Source organism: Manacus candei, unplaced genomic scaffold, assembly GCF_025592945.1.
Source record: "Manacus candei isolate 608988 ecotype Guabito, Panama unplaced genomic scaffold, ASM2559294v1 h1tg000024l, whole genome shotgun sequence".
NCBI lineage: Eukaryota > Metazoa > Chordata > Aves > Passeriformes > Pipridae > Manacus > Manacus candei.
Window position 1 is genome coordinate 3,434,794 of NW_026138072.1, and position 22,129 is coordinate 3,456,922.

At 40.7% G+C, this 22,129-nt stretch overlaps 1 protein-coding gene across 2 annotated transcripts in view; it reads left to right on the forward strand.

Annotated features, from left to right (window-relative positions):
- The first annotated feature begins 2,561 nt into the window (after positions 1 to 2,561).
- ARHGEF28 (Rho guanine nucleotide exchange factor 28) overlaps positions 2,562 to 22,129 on the forward strand; it is a 117,961-nt gene continuing 98,393 nt past the window's right edge. Inside the window, exons 1-2 of one of the 2 annotated variants that reach the window (XM_051788153.1) lie at positions 2,562 to 2,958; positions 3,295 to 3,360. The gene's annotated coding sequence lies outside the window, so the exon portion shown is untranslated. Of the gene's footprint in view, positions 2,959 to 3,231; positions 3,361 to 10,745; positions 10,790 to 22,129 lie in introns of those variants that run through there. The other variant, XM_051788151.1, reaches the window with a different exon arrangement.

The following is a 22,129-nucleotide window of genomic DNA, read 5'->3' on the forward strand; positions in this document are numbered from 1 at the left end:
TTTACGGCAGTGCTAAGCACACACGTTTTTGTTCTACAAGTGAAAAAGGAATTTATTTTTATGAAAAAGTACTTATTTTTTCAGCAGTCCATTACCAGAATCTAATATTTTGAAGTATTTAGATAGACTGTTGTGAACAGAAATAGTTGAAATAGGTTATTGCGCATTAGATTGGAGGAGATGTAATGCTGAGTGTCCTGTTTTGGGAAAGCATATTATTCTACTTATATGGAAAAGTGGGCATTTATTGCATACGACATGTTCCTTTACTTGTGGGTCATTTGGGAATAACCAGGTTGATTTGTGTTTAAAATATAGTTAATAAATTACCTTGCCCCACAGCAGATAGTTACCTACAAAAGCATGTCTGTTATTAGTTTTTTTAATATACTTTTCCTAGGAAGCATTTTTGTTGGAAAGAGGGAATAATCACTGAATGTTGGGTTCAGGAGCACAGTTAGTGTGGAGGCTTCTCTAATGCACCTAGAATTAATAGTAAACACTTCCCTTTCCTGTGTTTGGGCACCTGAATTATGTGGGAGAAATGGAGAGATGGTCTGGTTGGTCACTGTTGATTTTGTCAAGCCTTCAACTGAACATTCCCCAGGGAAGGCATTGATCTCTCTTCCCTGGACTAATTCAGCTAATGAGTGAAACTTTTATTGCTAGATCACTTACATATTCTAACTTCTTGAGGGTAAATACCTTTGTATTTCAACAGATTTGCATGATAGAAATGCAAGAGGTGGTTTACTCTGGAACTGAGGCCTGTCAGTATCTTATGGTAATACTACATCCTGTTGGAAATTATGTTAATTCAATTACAACCTTTAGATAGTAATTTTTGTATCTTTTTCAATTGTGAAAATTTGGAATTGAAATCCTGAGTCTCCAGCTTCTGCAGATGCACCTATATTTGTCTTCTTTTCTAGGATAACATACACTTGGATAGCTTGCTATATTCAGTGGTGAGTGATTATGGCAACTGAAGTAAAGCAATCCCTCTGTATGTTTTCAGTAAAGTATGCTGGGGCTGGATGTAAAGGAAAGGTGCTCTAAGATGGTTGCAAGCCACCCTTAACCTGGCTGCACTCCGTCAACCTGTACCTTTTCCTTCTGGTATGTTTAACTTTCCAAAGTCCTGATCACACCGTAACCAGCAGGTTATCTCTGCTACTCAGAGTTGTGGACTTGTTCTGACAAGGACAGCACAAAAGTCCCTGTTTCCTTGTACTATGCAGAGATGTTTTTCTGTGTGATCAGCTACCCGGAATAAAACACCAAAACTTTTAAACTTTAGAGATGAACACACACCTATGTAAAGCCATGAATCTCTTGCTGAAACAGTCAGGGTGGTAATGGGGTTCTACTGGCTTCTGTCTCTCCTCCAGGGCAGTACCTTTGTGACCTGTGCTCTGTTACAGCAGTCTAATATACTTAATTTTTAAAAATGCTTGTGAAACTATAATGCATTTAGATGGTTCAAGGTAAGTGAATTAGCAGAGTTTAATTGTGTTAAGGACATCTGGTAAGAATATATAACTGAGAAGCTTCAATTTTTTATTATGAAATGTGAGTCAGGTTGTGATCTTGTGCTATTAACTAGGGTCTTCCAGTGCATTTACCAGCTAACATATTATTCTATGTTCAATTTTTTTAAACTGTCAACACACTGTTAATGTGCTTACTATTCTCATTGCAAGTAGTTTTCCGTTTAAAAGTCAGGAGCTGCAAGAATCCTTGTAGGTATGGGAAAAGAGTACAGGATGGAAAAGTATGGCAATAGACCTTTGATCTCAGATGACAGCACTGGAGGACTTGGATAACATTTTTAGTATTGGCTTAGTCCGTTTTAAAGTGGTAGCATTGCTCAATAAACTAATACTCAGACCTTACTTAAACTCTGCTTCTGGGCTGAACAGACCCAGCATTCTTATGCTTTCTCAGTCTCTCTCTTTCTCTGATTACTTTTAGTCTCCTGTGTTTCCCAGATATTTGGGCTACCAAGGAAATACACACCTTTGTTGTGTACCAGCCACCCTCTCACAGTAAAACACTAATTCTTTCATACACTGCTTACAGCACTTGGGTAAACCTTTTTTTCATCCCCATGACATTGTGCTGAAATGCTGCTGTTATGAAGAAAGTATGCTGTCCATCAACAGCAAACAGGTCACGAATTCAATTACAGTGCAGTAAGAGGGAGCTTGGGAAGTCCTATCCGCAACCTGGTACTCACAACCCCACATCTTCAGTGCTTCACCGTCATTACCATTGAAACGGGTTGACAGAAGAGGCTTAGGGAATCAACATAAGATGATTTTAAGAACAACTGAAATTATGTATTGCATATGCTTGGCAGCTGAAAAGCCGAAATGCGGTGTGGTTTATCGGGATCAATGCACTATGCCGCACGAAACACGCCTGGAGCGGCCGGGAAGCAGCCTGATCAGCCAGCGCCTTGCGTGGGCAGATCCCAGCCGCGTACTGCCGATTACGGGACCGCCGCCCGACGGCCGGACCGGAGCGGAGAGGACGGGAGGGGAGGGGAAGGCTCCGGCTGCCTTGAGGGAGTGCCGGGGCTGCCGCAGCTCCTGCCCCGCCGGCGGGCTCACACCCTGCGCTCCGGCCGGGAGAGGGCAGCGCGCCCCTCCGAAAGTCGCCGGGGCCTCCCCGCCCGGCACCGGGGCGCAGTCGGGAGCGCAGGGCTCCCCACCGGGCTCCCGCTGTCCCTTCGCTGTCCCTCCAGCTGCCAGTGGGGAGCTTGGGCGGCTGCCCCGGAGTCTGCTTCTCAGGAGCCGGGCACCACCCTGCCGTTGCCCGGGGCCGTCACACAGCTTTGTTCCCTCGCCCCGAGGGCTTCCGAGGCCCAGGGGCGGCGCAACCGCGGGGTCGGGCGCTCCCGCAGGCGGCTCGTCAGCGGTGGCGGCGGAGCCTCTCCCGGGACGCTCGCTGTAGGTAAGGCGGCCTCTGCCTCGGGCGGAGCGGGGAGCCCAGCCCGCGGCACCTGCTGCCCAGCAGCCCCGGGGCCGCCGCGTTGTCCTGAACCTTCGCCGGGGCGCGACGTCGAGCTCCAGGGAGCTGCGCGGATATTCCCCGGCCGGGACGGTGCGCGGCGCGCCCGGCCGGGCTCCGCCAGTGTCCTGGCAAAAAGTGTGCCTGGGCTGTCATTTGCCTTTCAAAGCTCCAAAACGGGGGAGAGGGATTTGTATGTTGTGGGATTTTTTTATTGTTGTTTGTGGGGTTTTTCGTTTGGTTGGTTTTTTTAAATATGTGTTGTGTTTTTTTCTTAAGGTCATTATTTTGCCGTAAAAGCCACTCGTGGTTTTTTTTTCAAGTTCTTGCCCCAGCGTGGACAAGGTATTCAGTTTTGATCATAAATGTGTTTGCCTTTCTCAGACAGAGCAAAAGTTTTTAACTTATTTACTTTAACTTCTTTAACACCCAAAAAATGTAAAGGAAATGAAAGCTTTTCTAATGGTAAAATAATAAGCAACTTTTGAAGCAGTTCTTGGGTGCATTTTGTTGGGACACTGGTTTGCAGAGCTTAGAGATGGACCAGTTTTCAACCTGCACAGTGATTTTTCTATAGAAAAAAGGCTCTAAAATTCTCTTTCATTTTTATGGATTTATTCCTCTCTCTGTGTCTGGTCCTGTACAAAAATGAAGATAGTTCTCCTCATAAGTCATTATAAGGCACACAAATGTGATTGAAAATCTAACAGATGTTTTCTTTTACAGAGATAATAGCTCTTCATGACATATTGTGGGAGTAGGATTTGAGTAAGAGGGATTTTTCTACGTAGGTAAAAAATTAACTGTATTCTGTGAATTCAGTATGAAAAATTGACAGGATAAAATGGTGAAAATATTTTAGTACTTAAGTGCTTTTATTTTTCCAGAGTGGTGTTTGAATATTGACTGTAACTAAGAAAGTGATTGTGCAGATGTATCTTAATAGTCTACCAGGAAACTTATCTGGCCTTCTTATTTGACTTGCAAATTAGACATTTATGCCAACATTTTCTTCTGTAATATCATGAATGAATATTCCTTTTGCTTGATCTGAAGCTGCTGCTGTTATGCAGCAGTTCCCATTCTCTCCTCCCAAGAATAGTTCCTTTGTGGGGTCATTTCAAAAGGGTACAGTGTGTAGTGGCCTGACGTTCTTCGGATCTGAATAACATGTTGAATTTGCACCATGATATAGGAAGGATACCCTATGACTGATGTAGTGACTCAGATTTGCCCAGATTTTGGCTTTACCATCCAAAAAGCAGCTCTTTGCATAGGTACACATCAGTCAGCACATACATATCTTGATTTCCCAGTTATACATGGGAATCTCAAGGCAGGAATATGTGTTCTGTGTACCTTCTGCAAATAAGTATTTTAGTTTCCAAGATGGTGCCCAGAACAGGAAGGAGAATTTTTATCACAATGCATGTTTGTGCCCAAGTATTGAGGCTGTTTGTATGTATCTTTGCTTGTATGAGGGGTTTTTGTACTTTTTGACTGAAGTGCTCCTTTTAATTTTTTCCTCTTCTGTATTGGCTTGAATATTACTACATCTGTAGCATCTTCTCACCACCTGTCTAGGAATGTTTATGGAATTTTCCTCAATGTTGTCTGTTGAAATTCTTCAAAAATTACAGAAATTTCAAAATTTTATAGATTTCTGTACCAACTAGTTGAGCTCTGTGAGTTGTATCTTTCAGGTTTAGCATCATAAAAACAAGTACGTACCACCAAACTACATGAATAGTTAGAAGAGGGCTATAAGGTGGAATAGTTGCCCTTCTCAATAGAAGCTGCTTCCTTGAATATCAGAATTATGTTTAATGACTTTTGGTATCAAAAATTTTTTTCTAGCTCTTAATGGCTTTAGAGTTTGTGGCACAGTTCTAACTGTCCACGAAAGTGGAATACAGGTTACAAAAGGGTCATTAAACACACAGAATATTCCCTTACCTTGTTAGTTATAGCAGTTTGGTGGATGGCCAAGCCTGAGTAATGATGAAGCATCACAGATAGCACTGCAGCATGCATTTGAATGCCTATGTAGAACCAAATATTTCTGATCCACTTTTCTGCCTTGCCAGTAAACTGTACAACTGTGCTACATGAACTCTGTAAAGAGTTTACTTTTCCTCTGGTCCCACAGTTTCATAGGGCCCAAACTATGGAGTACTAAATTCTAAAAGCTGTTAAAACTTTCATAATTAAATAACTACTATCTCTGTCAAAATGGGTGTTGAAAGGGTAAGGGAGGTAAGACGGTTATCTGGCAATATTATCAAACATATTTTATTTTGTTTCAGTAACCTTACAGATACATTTGGGAGTTTTTTTGTCTTTCAGTAATGTATAACCAACTTTTAAATTTTTAAGGTTTCTAAAATCTAGAGCCCCATTTCATTTTTAGTTGAAATGAAAATGCTACATTAAGAATCCTAATTCAGGAATGCATAAAGAATGTATTTTGCCAACCTCAGGAGCAGGCTGCTGTTGTAAGAGGCATTTTTTCCTAGACTTGTTTCTGTGTTTTAAAACCCAAGCCTATTTTTAAAAGGTTAAAAAATGTGATCCTTTTTTGGAGACTCTTTAAATATTTTCCCTTCTAAGGAACACAAAATGGCTGTCCCTTTAACAAATTAAAAGAAATGTGATAACCATGAATGGGATGATGTTGGTTTGGAGAAAGATCTAGGTTTCTTTTTTCCTCCAGTTGTTGAAAAGAGCGATGTTTTAAAACAGCTAAAAATGTGTTAAGCTGCATTTCTTCTGTTCCCTTGCTTCAAGAGCAGCTAATGTCTGGTGAAGTAATCAACACTGCTTCATGATAAATTTAATAGGCAAAGGCTTATTTTACCTCTCAGTTTGAATACTGTCAGAAGGCAGTAATTGAATGTGCTTGTGTAGCTACTAGCTGAGGGTTTTGCTTTGTCCTCTCTCTATTCACTATGCTTTAGATGTTCAGGAAACCCAAGTGTAAAAATGATGTAAAAAGGTCATGTCAAAATCTTTGTCTGTAAAGTTTAAAACTTTAACATTAGGAATGTGGTATTTATTATCCATGTGTTTTCACCTTGCTACTTTTTCCTTTAATTTATTTCTTCCAAAGTCTGTTAGTCAGGTCCAAAGCAAGGATCTGCACTTAAAAGAACATTCTGTACCACTTTTATCCCAGAGGCAGTTCCTGGTTCTTGGGAAACTGTGAGCGAGCCTTCAGTGTACTAATTTAATGTAAATCAGATGGAATCTGTAAACTCAGAAACATAGTTTGGTTCTGTTGCTGCGCTTGTTTAGAGGAATCTGTGGGATGAGCATTATTAATAGAAACTGGCTGGTCTTAGAAACTGGCTGGTCTGTGAGCACCACACTGAAATGTCACTGGTTTTGAAGAGTATTAAGATCTGAGAGATATAGAGAGAGTATTTACAGTAATTCGTGTCCATCTTAGAGGCTGTCTTTGAGGTTAATGTAGCACCTACCTCCTATAGACTATTGCATAGTTAAAAATAATGAAACTGTGATAGTGGTGACTGTAACACAGTCAACAAGCAGCAGAGAGCTCAGTAGACCTCTTGATATGCATGTGCTGCTAGCTTTTACAATGCACAAGACATTTTCTTAGACAAAGTTGTTACGTTTTAAAGCAAGCAGGATGCTCTGGGTATTCCTGCCTGCCTCTGGGTTCCTATTGCTTCAGATGATCAGAAATAAAGATTTAATGTGCTTGTCTTGATGGGTGTTGTAACACTAATCTTCAGTGTTTTATAGACATGAGTTTCAATGTGACCATCACCAAAAAGAAATATAATTAAAGAAAGGAAGAATTGAATTCCAAGCCATCTGTGAAGCATCACTGGTGGTTTATTTACATAATATGACATTTTTGACATTCAGTGAGTTGCTTTACAGTTTATGAAACAGCAGGTCTGTGGCACAGAGGTGTAAAATTATGGTGTGAAAGGAGAATATAGTGAGCAGAGCACGATCAAAGACCTCATGTTCTGTTATCTTTGAATTGATCCACGGAAGTATGAAATACATGTCTTGTACTGCTGCTCTTGCTTTGCACCTGCTTGCAAGCTTGCAGAGACTGTGGTCTGGTGCTGCTTAACGAGCCATGGAGGCTCGTTCTGGCAGCCACAGGGCCCTGAGTTAAGTGAAGTCTGTAGGGGTGACTGCTGGATCACAGAGCAGCATCAAAGCCAGAGTCCTGTCTTCACCTTCTCTGTCTCTTTCTCCCACAGTGATATGCTTTATTTACAGGGAAGAGGAGAGAGTCAAGTTGCAGGTTGTGAGCTGGGTTGTTGTAGGATCAAAAAGTGTTCTTTTGTGTTTAGGAAAAAGCTGATGATGGACAGTGGTTGCTAAGATAGCCAAAAAGTAGTCACAGTGTTGGCTGGAGGGTCACCTTGTCAACTGGTAGAAATGCCTTTCTGCTGAGATAATGCTTCCCCTTATCTAATTTATGTAGTAGGTACAGAGTAAAAATGTTTGATAACTCGCATCTTAAAATGCATTTAAACCAATAATGGGTGTTTTTATTTTCCATTGGTTTATTTCCATATATCCTTCTAACATATCTTGATAATCAGGGACACCATGCTGTAAAATGCTAAAATTTGTAATGTTGCAAAAATCGGATATATGACAGTCCCATAGTTGACAACCAATAAATAAATTATTGGGTGAAGAAAAGTGTTTGAGGGATTATTGAAATCTCTTGCATCTTTGATAAAATCTAAATTACATGTTGCTGTTTGTCTTAATAACTTGAGCTGGTCAGGGACTGGCAATAGCATTTACCACTAGGTTTTTGTAGATTAAAAAAATGTTTAGTTAAATAAAATTATAGATTTTTTGTTCATTTTTATATATTTACCTTTGCTTGAATGAAATGTCTGCTGGGAGTCTCTCCAGTTTGCAACACGTCACAGTAAAAGATTCCAGTAAATTTACTGCTAAACTGGATGCTGAAACGGTTTTTTTTCTGCTACTGCTGTCATTGGTAATGTGGGCAGTGCCTGAAACTGGACCTGTTTGTCTGTTAGATGCCCATCCTGCTGGTTTCTATGTCAGAGATGCATATGTGAGCGGAAGGGATCAGGTGTCGCTCTGTGAAATTACATGCACTCATGATGCCAGGAGCTCGACCCTCCCCTTGCTGTGTGGAGTACAACTACTCATTACTGGAGAGCATTTGTCTATGTGGCACCTTGTGTGCATTGTGGACCCCGCTTTTTGGGGACCTGAGCAGCATTTTGCGGTACAGAGGAGGTGAGTGGTAAGATGCATGCGATGGTGTCTCCTTCAGTCCCTCGCTCTGAAGTGGAGTTTGCACAAGAGCTGCACCACAGCCAGAGCTGAGTATTTCCTCCCTACGGGCATCCTCTTCCTACCTCTCCCAGCCACTTCCAGCAGCCAGGCTGAGTTACTGTAATCCCCAGCTGGAGGAAAGACTGAGCCATTCATGTAAATTTTTTTTCTAAACAACAAGGATACTGTGAGAAAAGCAGAAAAGACCACTCAGTGCTGTGTGTGGACGTTTTTTGATTCTTCTACAGGAAGCAATGAGTACCATTAGGTACCCCTTTGTATTCAGGAAACACCAATATAAGCTGGTTTGTCAGGGCATTACATGTGGAAAGTACTGATTGTATTTCAACATGGTTCTAGTCAGTGCTGTATAAATAACATTGAGTGCTTCTGATGAGCTAAATCTTCAGGTTATTTATCCTCTCAGGATTCACGTTTAGCTAGGCACTTACTATTTCCAATTGCACAAGCTCCAGGGGGATCCACAGTGTGGCACAAGCAAATAGTGAAGAGAATAGAAGCCAGGATGGCACCATCTCTCCAATAAGTTGTGTTTGTATTACCCAACACAAAAAAAGTTTGTTGTACTGGTGATGCAATGATTATCCTCCAAAGGAAGAGCTAAGTTATGTTTTCTTGTGAGCACTTGTTGTAGAATAGGTAGACTAGACTGATACTTGCATTTCTTATCCTTGCAGAGGAGGAAGATGTCATATGACAGAAGTAATCAGCAGTACTTCATGTTCTCTTCGCGTGGCATAATGATTTGAATGTGCTCATGATTTCTTGCAGTGGAGATGGTGGAGTTTAGTTTGCATGTGTTCCATTAAAGATTGAGAACCATTGTAGGTGAAGGGATTTTATAGAGTAGAATAGAGCAATGGTGTAAGACAGCTGACTGACATGTCTTGTTTTAGCCAACCATGAAGAGATGCCCTGTGAGTAGCAGTAATGGTGAGGTCTGGGATAGATATTAATGTGCTTCACTGGTTCTGTAAGGTAACACTTATGAAAAGCTCTACTTTAAACTACTCCTTGCAGAACTAACGTTACTGTTTCTATGAAAAGCTCTACTTTAAACTACTCCTTGCAGAACTAACGTTACTGTTTCTTAACTTACACTGTAACCCTGTTTTCTTCTGTACAGACGAGTCTGTGCTACCCGTGCTGCTGCTTTTAAGGTTGAGTTCAGGATGGAGCTGCTAGAAACTGCAGAGCTTTGTCTGGTGGTGTGAAATGCCTTGGAGTCAGCTGCAGGATACTTCCTCCCTCCACAGAAAATAAGAAACTCTTCTCTCTCAATTTTACTGCTGACTAGACTGGCTGGATTAGTGTTTACCTTGATACTCTTTTCGTACTAAATGGAAGCTTTGGGATTTTTTTGGCTGAACAATTTGTGACCAGTGATTTTGTAAAGGATTTTGCCTTCTGTTTCAAAACTGCAAGAATGTATGTCCTTGTGAATGTAGATAAATTGATGGGCACTAGGAGATGAGGATTAACAAATTCACGGTTTTAAAGGGAGTGTATACTGGGATGGTGGGTGTGTCATTGTAGGCAGGGAAATTCTCAAATCCTATCTGACTCATAGAAGGCTGTACCTATGCATTAACAAGCAATGAGCTGAACAACTGTGTTGTTCTTGGAAACTTCAGCTGTAAAAACAAGGCCATATCTGAGCTGTCTCTTAAGACAGATTTTTTCGTGGCCTGTTTTAGCAAGTAGAAGACTTGTGCATAGCTGGTGAGCTCAGACCTTGCTACTGTAAAGATGTGGAGTTTCTTCTGGTATGCTCTTCTTATTTGAAAGGAATACTACTTTTAGACTATGAATTTAGAGGATGTAGCGCATCAGAAGTATAATAGTAGAAATCAAAGTTGCTATGATGACTATAATTATATTAATTCTAGTGATGACTTGTATCAGTAGCTTGCTGTTTAGTGTGGTTAAGGCAACCTGCCTTGGGGATAACTTCTATGAAGTTGCTAGAAAACCAATACCAGACACTTAGGATATTGGTGTGGAGTAAAAGTTGCTACAATGTGTTTTGTGGTCAAACATAATTTTTTTGCCTCTAGAAATAAGAAATTATGAAATTCCCACTACTTCATTTGCTGCAACTACCAGTGTCTCATGCTCAGCCTGATCTGTTTTGTTTATCTTGTCTATTATGTGAAATGCACACAGAATATTAACTAAGACCAGCCACCCCTCCTCCAGCCATAACATAGACATTACACCAGTGTTTCCACATTCTAGGGACATCTGGGGCAACTGGGTAGCTGATAAGCTTAATATCCTTTTTTCCCCCTAAATCTGAAAGATGTTGACCTAGTTTACAGACACGAATCATGTATAATGATATCAGTACCTCCTGATGGGTGTGTAATAATTCCACTGGTTTATTCTGTTTGTAGATGCTGTGACAATTGAGTTAAACTGCGCTGAACTACCTCTTTATGTAAGTCCTACAACACTAGGCTTCTACCTGAAGAGTCGCTTTCTTTTGGGTAACAGCTCATTCAAAAGCAGGGTGAATGAAACCAAAAACCATTCTTTGTTTTTTCTGAGACTGGAGGCTGTTGAATGTTGCTGTCTGATGCAGGGATGTCTGGAGGTGATAGTTTTCAATACTGTGACTCAGGTCTCTGAAGGAAGTTTCAAATTTTTCCCTTCCTTGTGATCATTATTTTCTTCTCCTTCAATAGTCTTAATGCCTATGGATTTTTTTTTGATTTTTAGCTTTTTGTAGATTTTAGAAGTAGCTGTAGTTAGCTCACCCTTTAGCACAGTAGTTGACACATTTACCCAACCCTATTACCTCGTTTCGGATCTAACTTTCTAAATTCCTTAGTTTGTTTAGACTTCTCTCAAGGTAAGCCTTCTTTCTGTTTAAGAACATTTGCACCCTGGCTTGAACAAGATACCCCACAGACAAAGCATCCTTCAAAAGTCAGAGCTTTGGAGAAGCTTCACGGACTGGACGTGCTGTGACGAAGAGGAAAATGAGGAAGAGGGGGTCCCAGAGCCCCCTGCCTCAATTCCCAGAGAGGCGTGCCAGGGGGAGGATGTGGGGGCTGGATAGATCTGGAATTGGATGGACAAATACCTTAAATTGTGGAAGCCCCAGGACATGGGCGCGTGTGTCTGTACTCCTGTGGTAGTTGAAGGCATTCTATTAAAACTACTCTCTTATCTCTATAATAATTGCCTGGTGAGTAACTTTTTGGCTCCTGGTTGATCCTTTAAGGCAACAGTCTCATTTGCAGTTTTCAAAAGCAGAGCCTGTGTAGAGACACCTTTCACCCTCTTTCCCACACCTTATGGCTGTTTTTTCCCTATAAAATCCCAAATTACCATTCTCCCTGCTTCCACAAAACAGGAACTTGTGTGTTATGTAAAAAAAGAAGGGGAAGTTTGCAATCAAGTGGATTCTTTTTCTGCAAATCCTGAAGTGATTGCTTAAAAGAGGTGAACTCACAGTTAAAAAAGAGGTACTAACAGGAGTGAGTTTTTTAGCTTTGTTTACAAAGAAGGTCTGAGGTGACGTAAGTGCAGCAAGTGTAAGAAAGATGTGGTGAAACACAATGCCATCCAGGTTTCTTAGATCCTAACCTAGGATTTTAGGATGGGGAAGCATCCCTCCTTGGTAACCTTTTTGGAAGTAAAAGATACCTGTATGAAGAACATTTTTCTGTGCAGTAGCTTGCTTTGCTTTGACAGCAAGTGGAAGCTACTCCTAATTTGGTTTGCTCTTGGCATGCCCTATTATCAGAGAAGGTGCGTCCTGTCTCATTTACTCTTCCAAAGAAAGGAGTGCAGCTGCTTTAGATGGAGGCAGAGAGGAGGAGGTGCATTCAGTCTGCATTCACAGCTCTCTCCCCTCTAAGAATAAACGGGATCCGTAGGAACCATGCTGCCAAAGCTCAGGCAGGAGCAAAGGAGGAGGAGTGAGTGCAACCTCGTGGCCATGGTTGCCCTTCAAGGTACTCTGCTCTAAGCAACTTGAGATGACAGTGTAGCTTCCCTGCTGTTTCCACATTAACTGCTGACCCAAGAGGCTGGCTCTCATGAAAGACAGTGGGAGTGCAACTTGGAAATTAAGTGCTGTTGTGGACACAATCTGGCCACTTTTTTATCACATCCAATATACCTGTAGCCTATCCCTACAAAGGCATGTCTGTATTACAATCTCAGTTAATTGTCCCTTGGATCCACACTGTTTTATTTACTTTTGCTACTAAATAACAATTTTGAAGTTCTTTTGATCTTTTGTTACTTTTTCACAGGATATACTCTCTCTGTAGCAGTTTTTTGGGCAAACACCTGGCTACAGCCATCTTCATTAGCATCTTCGCTGTTTTCTTAATCTGTGATCTTGTAGTTTCTCAAGGATGGGCTGACATAATACCTCAGGACTCGGTTGAAAATCCACCTATGAATTCACAGGTACCTTGGGCATAGAAGGAGTTTGTATTTCCATACAGAGAAGAAAAAGTGAAACGAGGGATGTGTTTCACACCTGGGGGGTGCAGATAACAACAGCAAATTCCCGGTGTGATTTTTAATGTTCTTAAAAACAAAGCCTGCTGTACTGTTCAGCTACCATCTACCTGGATTTCCATAGGTGAGAAATGTGGTGAAACAGAGTTAATTCTAAAATGTCTTAGTTGACAAATAAGTTAATTTTATTATTCATGGGAAAAAAAAGACATAAGCCAGTTGACATTGGCCAACGAATGAAGCAAACCAGCAGCCAGAGGCCATCTTGCCTTGCCCCATTGCTGGCTTTCATGCTCCCTTAGTGTTCTGTCTGTACACTTGACAGCAGTGACATGGAAGGGGAAAAATAATTGCAGAATTCCATAGTGGACATCTGCATAAACTACTTCCAGGTCAGCTTCAGAATACAACAGCATGGCTGTCATACAGTGGAGAAAATTAAAGACGAAAGATTCAGTTTAGGAGTCAAAGTCCTGTTGTAAAGATCAGAAAGCAAAAGGTGGTAGAAAGTTCAAATTGGAAAGAGGATTTTAATGCATATGCAGGGATTGGACTAATTTGGTACTCTGTCAGTAACTTTTAGTTGTTTGGGCTGTAGTGTGATAGTCTTCCAAAGTGCTCCAAGTTGGTTGATATTGTTCCAGCTGAAGACAGGGTTAGAGTGCACTGTAATATTCATGCAGTCCTGGACTCTTCTGAATTCTTCAGTTCTGCACTGAACTCCATGCAAAAGGTGGTTAAATAAACAGAGTTTTATTTGTACTCTAGCAGTGTGTCTGGGAATAATTTGAGCATATCTGCTGAAAAATGTTCAGAGGTTCACAGGCAGAGGGACTCTGAAAACACCTAGTTAGGCAGTTAAAAAGTTGTGAATCATCTTGTTTGACAGAAAGAAATTCCAATTTTTTTCTAAAATATGTTATTTGTATGGCTAGTTAGAGCTAGAGGGACAAATAAGCAGTAATTGTTGCCTTCCTCACAAAAACATGAGAGAAACAGAATGAACAGAAATAATTTAATGATGTTATTCTGTTTTCTAAATGATTGAGATTCAAACTGATACATGATTCCAGTGTGGTTTTGCATGATTTGAGTAGGAAGTGGCAGTAGGACTTATTGGTTCTAAAGTGACTAATTGATTGTCTACCTTGCCAAGATGTTTGCCTTCCCACTTCATCCATGTTGAACTAAGAGTTGCTGTGGGAAGAAAGGATAGTTTTCCATGGTCACATACAACTCTTGTACTTGCTGCTCTTGCCATGTGTTCAGTGTCTTCTGGCCAGCCCTTTGTGGAAAGAAGACAATTTCTAGCCTATCTTGTCCATTCTGTGCTTTCATGTTCTTTGCTGTTGCAGTAGGGTTGGCCATAATTCTTAGCTCATCTGTGTGTTCATCCAGGCTGAAATCACTGAAATTACTTAGAGGGTAATTTCATAACACAGAAGAGAAATGTGGTTTAAAATGTAAATATGTGTTGGCCTTTCAGCATGCATTTGCTAATGCACAGAGCTGTGTTCACTGGCCTGATCCAGCGCTGGCTGGGGTCACGAGTATTTTGTTGCTGACCCCTGTGGAAGCCTGGTGAGGTCTGTCATGGGTGGTTTGCATGGGGACACACAGCAGAGCGTGCATTGGCTTGCTGCCAGAATGAGACTGAGGAAATATATGTGAAAGAATAGGATCTATTTTAAAAGATACGAAGGAAAAGAACAGGTGCTTCAAATCATATCCATCAGCAGGCAGATAATTTTTGTTCCCATGGTGTATTATTTCTCCTCCACTTTTTGTTTTCCTGTTCAGTCCCTAAATTGAGATTTTTCTGGGCAGGGACTTTGTGCTTACATGTATTTGTGTAGTGTCTGCAACAGTAGAGCTCTGATATCACATGGGACATGAGAATAATAGGTAGATTTGTGTATTTTAAATCAAGTCAACTGAAAGAGATAATTTCTTTTAAGTCAATGGTTGCATGTCAGAAGGGATGGTAATTTTCTATTAATATGCCTTATTGCAGAAGTTTTTTTGACCTGTGTATGTTAAGAGCTCATTCCCAAGCTTTTTAATTCCTCTGTATTATTTTATGCATGGAGATAAATTGTGTTGTTGTTGTTGACAGCAAAACAGTGAATGATATTTTTAACGACAGATCAGCAAGAATGTTAATATATGTTTTGGAACTGGGCTTGAAAAAAGTTTTTTTAGTTCTTCCTTCCCTACTCCTCTGCTTTCTGATAAAAACATGCAGGATATTTTCTCCTCATTTTCTCCCTTTGCCATATGGGAGACTGAAAACTTTTCTCCACCTTACCTGTTGTCACAGTTTGATGATGGGCTAAACACAGCTTTAAGATTGGTGGTGATAAGTTAAAAAAATAATGTCAGTTTGATGCAAAGTGCTGACTTGCTGTATGGCTCAAATTGTTTAAAAACACTGGTAGATTAATTCTGTACCAGCAGTCAGATCCATGACTGTCTCTTATCCTGCTGCTGACATACAGCAGGCATAAAAAGCACAAAGCCAGCATAAGCTCTGTATCATGTGCTAATTCAACAAAAATGAGATTGTGTTCCCAGGTCTGGCATGGGTCATTAGTGTGGCTGGATGTTGCTCATGGTGACATCTAAAAGGTCTTGCTGCCAGCTGTACCTTAAACTGAGCAAAGGGCTGACTGAGAGAGTTAAACAGAAGAAACAGGACTGAAGAGGACAATTTTTTGTGATAAGATGATGCCATAGAAAATAAGAACCTGGGCATATTGCATGTGCACTGAATGAAGTGCATCAATATGTGTAATACATGTTTCTTTTTAAAGTGGGTAATATTAGAGGCAACTTAGCCTAGAGTGGAATAGCATAGAGACTTGCTGACATATGCATGTTATTACCCGTTACTGTGGTTTTTCTTTTTAGAGGAAATATATCTATTTTGCAGTAAATGAGAAGAATTTGAAGTATTTTAAATGGCTGCTGCTGGTGTTTGTTTGTTTTTCCTGGAGGCAAATCTTGCAGTTCTCAACAAAAAACTTGTTCTTCTGCCTGTGTCTGTGAACAGAGCGAGCCTAGGTTGAGGCTAGTGATGAGGCAGAAGGTGTAACTTACTTTGATGCATGAGTTTTGGGAAAATCACAGCGTATGCAATTTCAGAAACTCCCAATACGGCACATGTATTTGAGTGTGTCACTGAGGGAGGAGTGTTGCAAGAAGCTTGACTGAAAAACCACAAGGTTTAAGGCTGATCTCCTATTAAACCCCAACAAAGTAAACCACAAGCCTTCATCTCTCCTCTCCTTCAAAACAAAACGAAAACCATCCGGCTTCTAAGTAATCAACAGGCTGGAGCTCAGCTTGTGGCTGAGAACAGCTGTGCAGAAATGGAGGCAGTGCATAATTATTTAGTGTAACATTCTGGTACATCTCTGCCCATTTTGTATCATTTGGCTACTCTGTTATCAAGGCCAAAGACTTGTTAAGCCCTTAAAGAAGCACGAAGTATGTACCAGCTGCAGAAGGTGGGAGAGGCCAGATGGGTATTGTTTGGGTGGGAGGAAGTTCCCTGTGTTGTGTGTTAGGAGACCATGTGAGGGGTGCTTTCAAACAGGGTGGGTAAAATTCATCTTTGAGGAGTAGCTTGGGCACTGTTGATTCTGCCTTGAGGCAGGGGAATCAGCTAGTTAACATGTCTGGATCTCTTCTGTCCTTGTTCATCTTTGCTTCAAGTGTGCTTTTGTCATTGGTTTGGGTCTAACAGAGTGCTTAATTTTTTTCCAGGTTATGTGGGCTACTTAGCAGTCAAAAAGATGGCTGTAGCTTCTACCAGCACTTCCTTTGGAAAAGGCACCATATCTAAACCAAAGTGAGGAACTTGCTGATATTTCATGTCAAAAGAGAGCAGCTTATCTGTCTTCATTAGTAAATTTCTCTGTTAGTGCTTTTCTCTTCAAGGTTGTGCTGGGACCTTTATAGAAGCATCTTTCAGATTATATCCTAGGACTCAAATGGTCACGGAATGCTTTTTTCTTCACTCTTTTGACATCCTCTGCATTTCTGAAAAAGCTGCTTCACACTGAGAAAGTACCTACAGGTAGTTGGTGCCTAAAGCTGATGTGTTTTGGAGAACCTACCATGGTGTATTTCCCACGTGCGGTCAGCGTCTTGTCCACAGGTTCAGAGGCTGAAGAGTGCAAAAGAGTGAGGTTCTCAGGGTGCTGCTGGAGTTTGGTAGTGTAAATGAGCAGAGGACTGGCTCTTCTCCAAGCAACTCTGCGTGTCCACTTAATTTTTATAAAAGTGCGTGTATAGGCTTTTGGGCAATATGTAATACTAAATATGACCCTATCATTTGTCTCCAGTCTGTACATGGAATTCTGCTTGCCTTGTTACTCTGAATAGAAAAAACTTTAATCATACTCAGTTGCTTTTTCTCTCAAGTCATTAAATAGGGGGAAAACCACCCTATTTTTACTTTGAATGTTATTAGCTATACCATTAGAAAGCTAATGCTTCTAGAGAAAAGTTCAGGTTTTTTCTCATATCTTTTTTTTCAGTTTTTTATTCCTTTCTTGTGTGTAGATGCTGTTTCATTGTGTGCTGAATCCCATTGCATTCAATTCCATTAGGGTACATGCTTTCTTAAACAAGTCCATTACAGTGCTTACTGCAATCTGTCAACAAGAAATGCCTAGTGGACATTATAAAAATATCACTGAACATTAGAAAGGCATGTTTAAAACTGTTTCCGTGTTATTAAGGTTTTGAGTATGGTTGATTTGTGTTTATTTAGAATTTCCCTACTGCTTTTTTTGCATCTTTTGTTTAGAAGTGTTCTAAGTTGCAGCTAAGTTGCAGCAAAGGTCATTAAAACTGTATGGCTGCCACTATTCTTGTCTGAGCACAAGTAAAATATAAAGATTTTCTGAAGCGAGACTTCTGAACAGTGAAAAAATAATGGTTAAATTGTAGTGGCTGGTAGCAGCTGACATAGAGGAAAATAGCCCCATTATTACTGGAAATACTTGGCTATTTGCATTTACTTCGATGTGTTGGGTCTTGCATTGTGGGAACAAATAAGCCATTATTTTACCTGAGCACATAAATATTTTTCATGGAGCAAGTAAATACAAATGCGGTGTTTGTTTATACCATTACATTTACAGATAATGTAAATTTTCATGGTAAAAGTTTGGGAAAATAGAATTATCCAGGCTGTGTATGCAAGAATAGAGAACAATTGTTGAAATGTGAGTGTTAGGCAGCATGGTGGCCTGGATCTGGAAGCCCACTAAAGGTCTTTTCGTACTGCCCTTGTTTTGCTGGGGCAGGTTGCTGGTGAAGAAGATGGTGTTATCTAAATGATTCTGAAGTGGAAGAAACTTAGTTTAGGTTAATGGCCAATAATTAAGGCATGGGCTGTCTTGCTTTAGAGTAGTGATCAAGCACATTGGAAGTGCCATGGTCATCTCTTCAGCTCCTCCTGCCTGCCTGGGTGCCGCCATGCTTCAGCCATGAGGGATTGCTACCTACCTATCCCTCTTCTCCTCATGAAGAGTCAGTCCCTTACTGGGATGCAGAATAGGGTCAGACTGGGTGGAGACAGGAGCTCTTGTCCCAGGGCTTTGGGGAGTCAAGTCTTTTCTGCTCCCCACCCAGGATGTGAGGTTCAGGAGACCCTGCTGCTGTGTGCTGAACACTGTCAGCTCTCAAGTGCTCTGGAGAAACCAAGAAAAAATATATCTGAAAACCTGTTTTGTTACATTAAAAGAGCTCATAGACCTATAAATTCTGTTAAAAATACAAACCTTGCTAGTCTCCTCCCTGGTGCAGTACCAGGGCAGTGTTTTCACTGGTAATAAAAGGTATAATTTACTTTATGGATCACAGAGAGGTAAATACTAACTCTTGCTCAGCCACGGGTTTAATGTTTTTAGAGTTGGTTCAGCGGCTCTCTTAATGCTGCCGTAGCTGCAGCCTCCTCTCCCTAATCCTCCAACAGCAAAGTCCTCTGGGTCCATGCTCTCCCAGCTGCCTTGTATTCAGTCCACTTGACCAGTTTTCCAAAGTCACCTGTGTGACTTATCTGGTTTGAGTTTTGGTACCTAGAGGATAACTGTTAAGCCTAAATTTTGTATTTAGAAATGCAGAAGAAATATGCCAGTTGGGATGTGTTTCCAGCTTCAGTGTCTGGAACAAACTCAGAATAAACATCACTGTAGAAGGACAGCGTTCCCGTTTCAGATAGTGTGTATATTGTAATTTATTTCTGTTGGTTTTGCTGTTTTGAACTGATACGTGAATTAGGGTTTAATTACATACTTTTAAATGCCAATAACCATAATTTTAGTTTCTTCATGCTTTTTTATTAAAATTACCTGCGAATGCCAGAGTTTTTTGCAGACCAAAGTAGCCATCCACATTATTACTCAACAGACCAAAAGGGTTATTTGCAACTAACATAAAAAGATTTTTAAGAAGATGATGAATTAATAACAACAACAACAACAACAACAACAACAATAATAATAATAATAATAATATATTCTGGTTACAATAGTGCAAAACCCAAAGAGAAATACGAGAAAACACTTAGCAATTATAATAACACTTCAGGCTACTAAAAAAGAGGTGCATTATCAGTTTCTGGGGATGACAGGTATGTTTGCTCTTGATATTGAACTCATAATGTTGTTTACACCTGTTCTTATGGAGACAATCCTATCTGAGGAAGATTCTGTGCTGGAAACTAGCCTTTGTCTCTTCACCCCAGTTCATTAGACTCACTTATATTTAAGAGGAAAACAAATGCAGGATTCACATTGTTATGAGTGACAAGAATGACGTCCTTGGGGAAGGCAGGCTAAGATGTGATGTTGGGGGGGTGGCAACAGTCACACTGAAGTGAAGTGTGTGTTTGCCATATAATGAATAAGGCAAGGACTGTAAGGACTGTCAGGGACATAAGTGGGTGTAGTGGGTTTCTGTGTCTGGGTTTTGGTAGTAGGGGGGCTACTGGCATGGCTTCTGTTAGAAGCTTCTAGAAGCTTCCTTGAGCTGGTAGAGCCAATGCCAGTCAGCTCCAGGATGGACTTCCTGCCGCTGGCCAAGGCCAAGCCAATTAGGAGTGATAGTAATGGCTCTGTGATAATATATTTAAGAACAGAAGGTTTTTGTGCAGATGAAAATTCCAGCCAGGGAAGAGCAGAGTGAGAACATGGGAACAACAATGCAGACACCAAGGTCAGTGCAGAAGGTGGGGGAGGAGGTGCTCCAGCCGCTGGAGCTGAGGCCCTGCAGCCCGTACAGCTTGATCTACATTTCCTCCCTCAGACTTGTCAGACATTTGTTATTGTTTGCTGCTTCTCAGATCCCTTTCCTGTTCCTTTTTGAAGCTATTGTATGACAGATTTTTCTTGGCTGGTTGCTTTCTATTTACTATAAAGAAACCCATAAACAGACATCTGGGAACTAGTATTCTTTGAAAGCAGCATATTCATTTGTAGAATTACATTGGTGCTTTTGTTTTGCAAACCGAGTCCAAGATCATTTAAAGCACTTTTGAATTTTTTATTTTTTTAAAACAAAACTTGCTTTAATATTTGGGTTCACTGACTGAATTATTGTGATGCATTTTAAATAAAAAGTCAGTTACATTTTTGTGGGTCAGGATGAAGGGAATTAGTTGAAAGACATTATTTAAAATGCAGTTTTTAAAATCAACCTTTGCTTGAGCAGGCATAAAACCAGCATTACTTTCTAAGTGGAAGTAGAAAACTGCAGGTTTGTCATTGTATCATAACCTCTCTGTAGTAGAGTTATAAAGGTTATAATAAACTTGCATCTGAACTGGACGTCAGTGGATTTGTTGAAGATGAGAAATTTAGTAGATGTTTCTCAATGCAGTCTCCTTTTTCAGGGACAGGTGACTATACATGCAAAATTTGACAAGGACATTTACCTCCCAGAGGACGCTGAATTTTACTTTGTTTATGGCGGATCCCTGAAAAGATACATAATGTTTGCTGAGCGATTAGTGACAATGCTCTTCAGTCCATAGTTCCAGGTGAGCCTCAACTCCTGTTTACATTTTCCAACTCTTTCCTAAACTCAAACCCCCTTTCAAAGCTGCACATAACCGGACGATTTGGTATAACTCTTTTATGGCTCTGTATTGGAGAAAATGCAGGAGTTCGAATGATGGCCTTTGGGATCCAGGGGTGATCCTGCCTGATGGCCTTTGACCAACCAGGGGTGATCCTGCCTTTTGTAGCAATCCACGCGAGTGCAGTATCAGATGTAGACAATGTTACTGGACTTGCATATTTAGCTATGCATTAAAGTGCAGTCTTCAAGGGTGGCATAATTTTTAATGCGTTAATTCTATGCTGTACCTGTTTGCCTGTGGGCATCCTAACACCTGCAAAAGTCCTGTTTTTCCTGAGCCTTCTCTCAGTGTAGCAGTCAGTCTGGCTTGCAAGATCCTTCTGCTGGAGGCTTGCAATGCTTGGAGCTCTGCTGGAGCTGGACATGGTACAGAGGTGTCTGCGAAACCATTCCAGGGCGCCTCACTGCAAACAGGGGGATATGTGTTGCTTCTCAGTTGGCTTTATGCCTTGACATTGTCTGCTTCACGGATGTAACATAAACCCTACTTGTCACCTCTGTTGTGTGCTTTGTGACCTTTTCATTTGTGTGAGTAGGTGGCTACAGATGTGATGTACCTGTGCAATAGGATCTTCTTGTTATTTGTTCGTGTGTTCTAAAGGGGATTTAGAGTATGAAAATAAGAGCAGAGTATAAAAAAGGAAAGTTCATCACCATTACGTGGTGGCTTCTTTAATCCTGTAAATGGCAAATGATTGTCATGGATTACAACTGGAGAAAAGGCAATGCTAGGCTCGTTCCAAGGCTTTTTAAATTTTTTTTTAAAGTGCCTGAAATGACATTGTTGAATGGTTGCTTCTGGGCTAGTAATAAAAACAGAGGGCTGCAGGCAACACTTAATCATGGCAGAAGGCATGAACAGATGAAAATAAAATGTGAGGTTAAAATATAGCCTGCTGATGTTAGTATTACTTTGTGGTGGCCAAATTAAACATAAGGGACCACAGAGCACTTTAAAAACAATTGCAGTTGTGGTAAGTACTGCTTCTTTCTGCAGTTATTAGATTGCACATATACTTGTAGTTATACAAGGGGTATACAGGAGTATGTTGGAAAATATAGATTTGTACCCTTAGTACATTATGGTTAGCTCTCTAGTGAGACGTACAGCTTGCACCTTTTTTAGATATATGACATCCACCCT